Raw genomic sequence first — 8,950 nt, forward strand, 5'->3', positions numbered from 1 at the left:
TTCTTTTAATAATACGAAAGTGAACCTATTAATGGTTGTGATCTAATTTGAACTACCGTCTTAAACATATGTATTTAAAATAACATCCTAACCATTCGTCATCTAAGAATTTAAAGACGCGAACCATGCAATTAAAATTAAATAAATAAATAAGTGAAAATAAACAACCCACGCAATTAAAAAAAAAATAAAGGCAAATAATGCTGAAATAAAAATAAAGTAAAAGAAAAGGGAGAAAGCTAGAGAGAGACTCACAAGTAGGTTTCTCTACTTAGCCCGAGGGATGCATCATAATATGAGCTTTCCTACTTGATCAGAGAGTCACTCTTACAAGGGTTACTCTACTTAGCTTTAGGGAAAGGGAGACAATTAAAATAAAAGCAATAAATTGATGGTTCTATGGCTATGAGGGGCAAAGCCAACACATACACTAGCCATGAACCTTGGGGGAAAGAGATAGCAATAATGTAACGACTGAAATTAAAATCCTAAATTAAGAAAGAAAGGGTAGTCAGAAGAGGGAATGAGAGGGGGGAGAGAAGACTATTGAGGGAGCCTACTTACTTGAACTTGAAAGCTTAGGTGATTTGAGATACTACCAGTACTAAAACCAGATCTGGAATAAACCAAATCTGAAATTTCTAGTACTAGAGAAAACAAATCTTGAAAAAATAAAACTGAACTTGAAAAAAAAAAAGATGCTCCACAGCTCGTGATCTTGTCACCTAGATCTAAGCTTAGAACTATAACTTTAAAAATTACAACTCAATTGCATAAATCATAAACATAAAAGGCTGAATAAGAATAAAAGAGTGATTGCATTAATTGACATAAAAAAAAAACTATTACAAAAGTGATTAAAGCAAAAATAGAGAAGAACTAAAACTAAAGAGTGAGAGAGGGAGAGAGAGAAGAAAACTAAGCATAAACTAGAAAATAAACTAAGGGGAATAATAAATAGGAGGGGGGAAGAAGGGGCTTTTATAGGGCTTTTGTCTTGCCTCCTTCCTTCTACAAGTCTTCTTTAAGAAAAGAAAGAAAATAAAATAAATTAAATCTTGGTAAAATCCTCATTCTCTGAGATATTGTGTGAGGAAAGAGAGAATCTGTTTCCAAAATTAACAAATTCTTTTCATTCCTTGCAATATTAACCAATATCTTGCAATCTTGATTAAATCAGAAAGGAATCTCTTCATAGCATCTTCAAGATCTTGTGAGGTGGCAAGGAGAGAGAATAATCTTCAGGATTTTATTGGAGAGAGGATGAGATACCAATGAGTGGGTTCCACCCTTGGATTGGTTCTTAATTCACTTTAAGCGCTTTCTCTTGTAGACTTGGAAACTGAAAAAAACAAGAAAAATAAAAGTAGTACTATCCAAAGTGGGGTAAAATGTACACTTATATCCCTAAGATTTCACACATTATTATGCTCATCAAATTCCCCCACACTTAGACTTTGCTAGTCCTCGAGCAAAAGAAAAAGAAAAAGAATAAAAATAAAAATCCTAACTCACTTTCATAGGAATCACGGTTGCACTTAACATGTGCAACAAGCCTTTAAACCCCTAGGTCACCCCTAGTGGATGAGTTGTGTCTCGTGGGTGTTTACAGTGAATACACACCCAAAATTCAAATTAACTTGAAAAATTACCATTTAAAGTTTCCAATAACTACAAAACACACACCCTCTTTCAATTAGAGCACATCAACCAAGGAACCCCCACACTTGAACTTTAATACTCCATCTAGATTTAGGAACAATCACACATCTCAGATAGGGACGACCCTTGTATCTTCTAAAGCACAACCAATCCTAAGGCAAACCACATTGCAAGGTAGGGACCATGAACTACGGTTTTGGAGTGTTAACCAATCATAAACAACAAGGCATAATGGTATCTTTTTTTTTATTTTTTTTTATTTTTTAGAATAAAAGAACTCATTTTACTCCACTACATTTGGCCTGAATAACATGGTGGAACAAACACCAGAAACCCAAGTTACTAAGTAGCTTCACTTTATGCATATGCCAACAAAGACAGTGATGCTAAGTTCTTTTTGGAAGTGTTCCTTCCTAAGAGGTACGATCAAAACACCCCGCTTCATGAGGCGCAGTATTCTGTCTAGCTCCTAGATATTCTATATTTACTTTCTACTTTTTGACCAATTTTCACTTTCTTTGCAAATCCATATCATATATTTTTATACCATGCCAAGAATATGGTGTCAACTCCTAACCTAAGAATAAGGACACCAACTAACAAATGGTCTTACACCTTCAGACAAGTATCTCTAAATCATTTAAGTGAAGTCCCACTTCAAGACATATATTCATTACCATCCTCCCAATAGGGATTATAGTACCAAGATGGGTCCTAGATCTCAATTTTTTTTTTTGTAGGGTGTGTATAAAGCACCGAAAAACTCTTAAAAATAACCTCAAGTTCTAAACAGTCAAACCCTCCCCCATACTTAAATTGTGCAATGTCTTCAATACAGAAAAAGAAAAAAAAATGATAAGATAATAGAACAAGAAGGACAAAGGAGAGGAAATTATCAAATAGAATCAAATATCATCATAAAGAGGCTCATGGAGAATCATGACCTCTGCATCATGCATTGAAGGTAACTCAAGAAATGGCTTCAAACGGTGCCCATTAACTTTAAAAATTTCCCGAGTGGATGGATTCATAACCTCTATGGCACCATGGGGGAATACTGTTCTCACAAGGTAAGGACCTTCCCACCGAGAACGAAGTTTTCCTAGAAAGATATGCAATCTAGAATTGTACAACAAAACTTTATCACCAGGCATAAAAAATTTCCTAACAAGGTGCCTACCATGAAAAGCTTTAGTCTTTTCCTTGAAAATTTTTGCACTATCATTGGCATCATTTTGCAATTCCTTCAACTCAGATAGTTGGAGATCTCTATGAGCTCCTGTGGTAGACAAATCAAAATTAAATTTTTTAATCACCCAAAAGGCACGATGTTTTAACTCAATAGGAAGGTGACAGGCTTTCCCGTATACCAAACGGTATGGGGATTGACCAAGTATGGTCTTGTAAGCAGTCCTATATGCCCACAAAGCATCCAACAGACGGTTAGACCAATCCTTTCGATTTGGGTTAACTGTCTTCTCTAGAATTTGCTTGATCTGTCTATTGGACACTTCTACCTACCTACTGGTTTGGGGGTGGTATGGGGTAGCCAACTTGTGGGTAATCCCATAGTTCTTCACTAAGGCCTCAAAAGGCTTATTACAAAAGTGCTTTCCCCTATCACTAATGATGGCTCTAGGGGTACCAAATCGGGAAAAAATGTTTTCCCTTAAGAATTGAATGATCCCCTTATGGTCATTGGTCTTACAAGCATGAGCCTCAATCCATTTGGACACATAGTCCACAGCTAACAAAATATATTCATATCCACATGACTTAGGGAAAGGGCCCATAAAATCTATTCCCCAAACATCAAAAACCTCAACCATGAGGATTGGGTTGAGAGGCATCATATTCCTTCTATTGATTTTTCCTAAAGACTGACAAGAAGGACAAGGCTCACAATAAGCAAAGGTGTCATTGAAGAGACTGGGCCAATAAAATCCACATTGTAATACCTTGGCTACAGTCTTAGTAGGCCCAAAATGGCCGCCACAAGCCTGATCATGGCAAAAGGAAAGAATAGAATGGTGCTCATGATCAGGGATACATCTCCGGATAATTTGGTCAGGGCATGATTTAAAAAGGTAAGGATCATCCCAAAAGAAATACTTAACCTGTGAGTGAAAACGGTACTTCTCTTGGGAAGACCAATGATCCGGAGTCTTGTTTGTAACTAAAAATTTACAATATCTGCAAACCAAGGTTCACTAGAGGCTGCAAAGAGTTGCTCATCAGGAAAATACTCGTTAATTGGAGTATTCACAGTCAAAGAATTGGGTAACCGGGATAAATGGTTTGCAATCAAATTTTCACTACCTTTTTTATCCTTAATTTCTAAGTCAAATTCCTGCAAAAGCAAAACCCATCTGATAAGACGTGCTTTGGCATCCTTTTTCTGAATAAGGTATCTGATAGCTGCATAGTTAGTGTAAATAATTACATGAGAACCTATTAGATATGCACGAAACTTTTCTAATGCAAATACAATAGCTAAAAATTCTTTTTCAGTTGTGGTGTAGTTCAGCTGTGTATCATTGAGAGTTCTACTGGCATAATCAAGGATTAAAGTATCGGTATCAGTCGCCGTATCGGTCGGCCAAAATTAAGATACGTATCAGAGAGTATCGTATCGTATCGGAGATACACTAAGATACGCTAAAGATACACACATAAATGGATAGGAAACATTTTTTTAAACACTTTTGCATAAAGAATTTGTTAAAAAAAAACTATTGATAACATGTATTATGCATAAACACTAAATTGAGGGTATCGTACTAAGAATTCAAGGTTTGTAGTTGTCCCATAAATGTAAAATCCTTGTTCCCAACCTTGATTTCCACTTTAGTTAGAGAGAAATATGGCTAACAGCAACTTTGGAACAAAAACCCTTCAAAAAATCGTGTTTTCTGAAAAATTACCCATCTTGGCCATTATATGACCGATACTCACCGATACGTATCGATACTCACCGATACGTACCGATATATATCGATACGTATCGATACTCACCGATACGTATCGATATATATCGACACTCACCGATACGTGCCAATATATATCGATACGTACCGATCGATACATATCGATACTCACCGATACGTACCAATACATACCGAAACGTATATTTTACCTCAATTTTATAATTTTCATAGTCGTATCGAGGCATATCGTATAGTATCGATGTGTATTGGTGGTGTGTTGATGCATATCGGTATGTATTGTAGGATATATATCGATACGAAAGGATTTTAAAAATTTCATGTATCGTATCGATGTGTATCGTATCGGTTGGCTAAATTTAAGATACGTATCAGAGGGTATCGTATCGGTATCGGAGATACTTAAAATTATGCCGCATAATAGATAACACGAGGAAGTTTATCAACTCTCTACCCTAAGACTGCCCCTATAGCAAAATTAGACGCATCACACATTAATTCAAAGGGCTCAGTCCATAAGGGAGCGTGAATAATGGGGGTTATAGTCAACACCTTCTTTAATTGCTCAAACCACATGAGGCATTCACTAGAAAATTTGAAGGGTTGCTTTTTAGCTAAAAGATTGGTGAGAGATCTAACCATGTGACTGAAGTTCTTGATGAATCGACGATAGAACATCCTTAACTGACTTGGGAGGTGGTAAATTAGAAATTAAGTCCACCATAGCTCTATCGACCTTGATCCCTTCTTTGGAAATGACATGACCCAACACTATGCCCTGTGTGACCATGAAATGACATTTCTCTCAATTGAGGACTAAATTAGTTGCTTTGCATCGTTTGAGTACTAAAGAAAGATGATACAAATAATTAGAAAATGAGGAGCCATGAATAGAAAAATCATCCATAAATACTTCTAAAAAATTCTCCACCATATTAGAGAAAATGCTCATCATGCATCTTTGGAATGTGGCAGGGGCATTACAAAGCTTAAAAGGCATACACCGATAAGCAAAGGTTCCATAGGTGCATGTAAAGGTGGTCTTATGTTGGTCATCTAAGGCAATGGGAATCTGGTTATAGCCGGAATAACCATCAAAGAAACAATAATACTCATGTCTCGCTAACCGCTCTAACATTTGATCAATGAAAGGTAAAGGAAAGTGATCTTTCCAAGTTATCACATTTAACTTCCTGTAGTCAATGCACACACGCCATCCTGTTTGGACATGGGTAGGGATCAACTCATTTTCAGTATTTTGGACTATTGTGACCCCTGACTTCTTTGGCACCACGTGCACTGGACTTACCCATTCGCTATCAGAAATAGGGTAGATGATACCATGATCCAAGCACTTTAGGATCTCTTTCTTGATAGCTTCTTGCATCATAGGATTAGCCCTTCTTTGTGGTTCCCTAGAAGGTTTTGAATCCTCCATGAGGTGAATATGATGTTGAACGATTGAGGGGCAAATTCCTATAATGTCTGCCATGGTCTAACCTAAGGCTTCCTTATTTTCTTTTAAAACTTTGATCAACTCTTCCTCTTGACTTGAAGTTAAATCTGAGGTGATAATAATTGGTAGAGTTTGATCTTCTCCTAAGAAGGCATACCTTAAGTTAGAGGGCAACTCTTTCAAATCAAGCTTAGGGGGCTCAACAATTGAGGGTTTAGGAAGAGAATTTGATAGAGGACCAATGGGCTCCATGGGTGTATGAAGGCTACAAACATCAGAGAAGAAATTTTCAGTATCATCCTCTAATTCTTCCATACTCTTGGAATTCTGAATCAAAGTCAATGTCAAAAGTTTTAACAATATCATCAGAAAAATTCTCAAGCATATTGACCTCTTCATCAATATTATTAGAAGAAATTATAGGTTGCTTGCCCAACCTATATATTTTGAACTCCATAGTGTGGTTGCCAAAAGATATCCTTAGTAGACCATTCCGACAATTGATTAATGCATTGTTGGTAGCCAGAAATGGTCTTTCAAGAATAATAGGGATCTTATCCCTAGTGGTGAAGGGTTTGGTGTCCAAAATAATAAAGTTGACTGGAAAAATAAATTCTCCTACCTTAAGTAGGACATCTTCGACCATCCCTTTCAGAATCTTGACAGAACAGTCGGCCAACTGGAGAGTTGTCCCTGTAGCTTTCAAATCTCCTAATCCAAGTTGTTGATAAACATGATAAGATAGAAGGTTCACACTTGCACTAAGGTCAAGTAAGGCATGATCAATTCGAGTGTTGCCAATGACACAAGAGATGGTGGGACACTCGGGATCCTTATACTTGGCTACTATAGGTTGTATGATCATTGAACTGATATTAGCTATCAAAAATGCCTTTTTGGGCACACTTGTGGTACGCTTGTGAGTGCATAAGTCTTTGAAAACTTTGGCATAGGCTGGGTTTGAGTTATGATATCCAAAAGAGGGATGTTTACCTCTACCTTCTTGAAGACTTCTAAATTTTTTTCCATTGAAGTTGTCTTCTTCTTATTCATCAAACGGTTAAGATAGGGGACAAGAGGAACATAAACACTGTCAGAAGTTCTCTCATTAATAGAATCATTTTTTATGGCTTCCACCAATCATCCTTAATCTCTTCAGGTCCATCTGACGAACCTGGAATGGGAGGCACAGTAGTAACCTCGATAGTCGGAGTGTCAACAGAAAGGTCAAATGGTGAAGAATGAGTGGTCCCATTCCGTAGATACTCTCGGCCATTCCGTAGGGCATATACCACATTACACTGGTTGGAGGGCCCATGGTGTTGTTGACTCTATACAACATTAAGCTGAGGAGCAGGTAGCCCTTGTGGAGTCAACACTTGATGTCTAGGATTCGGCTCTGGCTGACTAGGCAATTTTTCTTTTTCCTTCTCATGCATGATTGTGACAAGTTGAGTGAGTTGCCTCTCCATATTATCGTGGCTTGTCATTAGAAAGGCCATGCTTTTCTCTAGCTCACTAATTCTTGCCGCCTCTCCAGTGGATGTAAACCCCGGGGGTTGTTGATAAGGTGCTTGAAGAGGGGGCCTAGCAAAATTTGACTGAAGACCTAGATTAGGCTGAGGGAAAGAATTAGGTAGTGGTGTAAAATTAGGCCTCTGGGGACTAGGCTACCCTTGGTTGTGAAAGTTGGATGGACCTCCTTGATTCCCTTAGCTCCATGAAAAATTAGGGTGATTTCTCCACCCTGGATTGTAAGTGTTGCTAAACGGGTTGTTCAGGTAAAGAGCATTAACCATTGCCCCCAGAACGGTTGGGGCATTCTTCCATTACATGTCTAGGGGAGTGACACCAATTGCACATAGAGACCTAATTTTGGACTTGGTGGACTGGGGCAAGGGCTTCTATTCTCTTAATGAGGCTATCTAAATGGGCCTCCTTGGCTACTATCCCATCGACATAGTACCCTTTACCTCCTATAGTTCTCTCACTTTCCTGAGTAGACTCCTATTCTCTTGTCTTTTTAGCTAGGTCAACCAAAAAGTTTCAAGCTTCCTTTTCGTCCGCATAAGCTGTGAAGCCTGTAGGACACATAGACTCGAACATCTGCTTGGTATGGTAGTCTATCCCTTCATAAATTATTTGGTAAAGATGCCATTTGTCAATCCTATGATGGGGAGACTCTTGGAGAAGGTCTTGGAACCTTTCTATGAGTCTAGAAAATGACTCTTGAGGTTTTTGTCGGAACTGCATGATCTCGCTCTTAAGTTTGTTTTATGCAAGGAAAAAAAATTTCTTAAGAATGCTACCGTAAATTGATCCCATGTGATAATGGAATTAGTTGGCAGCCCATATAACCATCTTTTTGCTCCATCCTTGAGTGAAAAGGTAATGCATCTAAGTTTAACAGCATCATCACTGAGCTGTTGTATCTTAATGAGGACACAAACCTCCTCAAATTCTCTCAGGAACAAATAAGCATCTTCGGAAGATAGCCCATGGAAGTGGGGTAACATAGTGATGAATTGAGTTTTAAGCTCATAATTGTTCCCTATGGCAGCTGGTAATCTAATGCAAGAAGGTTGGGCTACCCTGGCTAGGTAGAATCTATCCTTTAAAGTAGGTTTAGGCTGTTTTGCCATTCTAAAAATAGGTACTCTTACTAAACGATTGGTAGAATCACGGGACCACACACTCATGCAACAAAAAACTACCCACAACTAGACTAAGACAAGCACAAAAGAATGGAAAGAAAAACTCTTTTTTTTTTTCTTATTTGATTTTTTGATTTTTTGATTTTTTTGATTTTTTTTTTTTAGCTTTTTGGGAGCTTACTGGCAGGGATCTGGGGTTACTCATGTCAATTCCTGAGGTACTACTACAGGGC

This window comes from Macadamia integrifolia, chromosome 2 (genome assembly GCF_013358625.1).
Source record: "Macadamia integrifolia cultivar HAES 741 chromosome 2, SCU_Mint_v3, whole genome shotgun sequence".
Classification (NCBI taxonomy): Eukaryota; Viridiplantae; Streptophyta; class Magnoliopsida; order Proteales; family Proteaceae; genus Macadamia; species Macadamia integrifolia.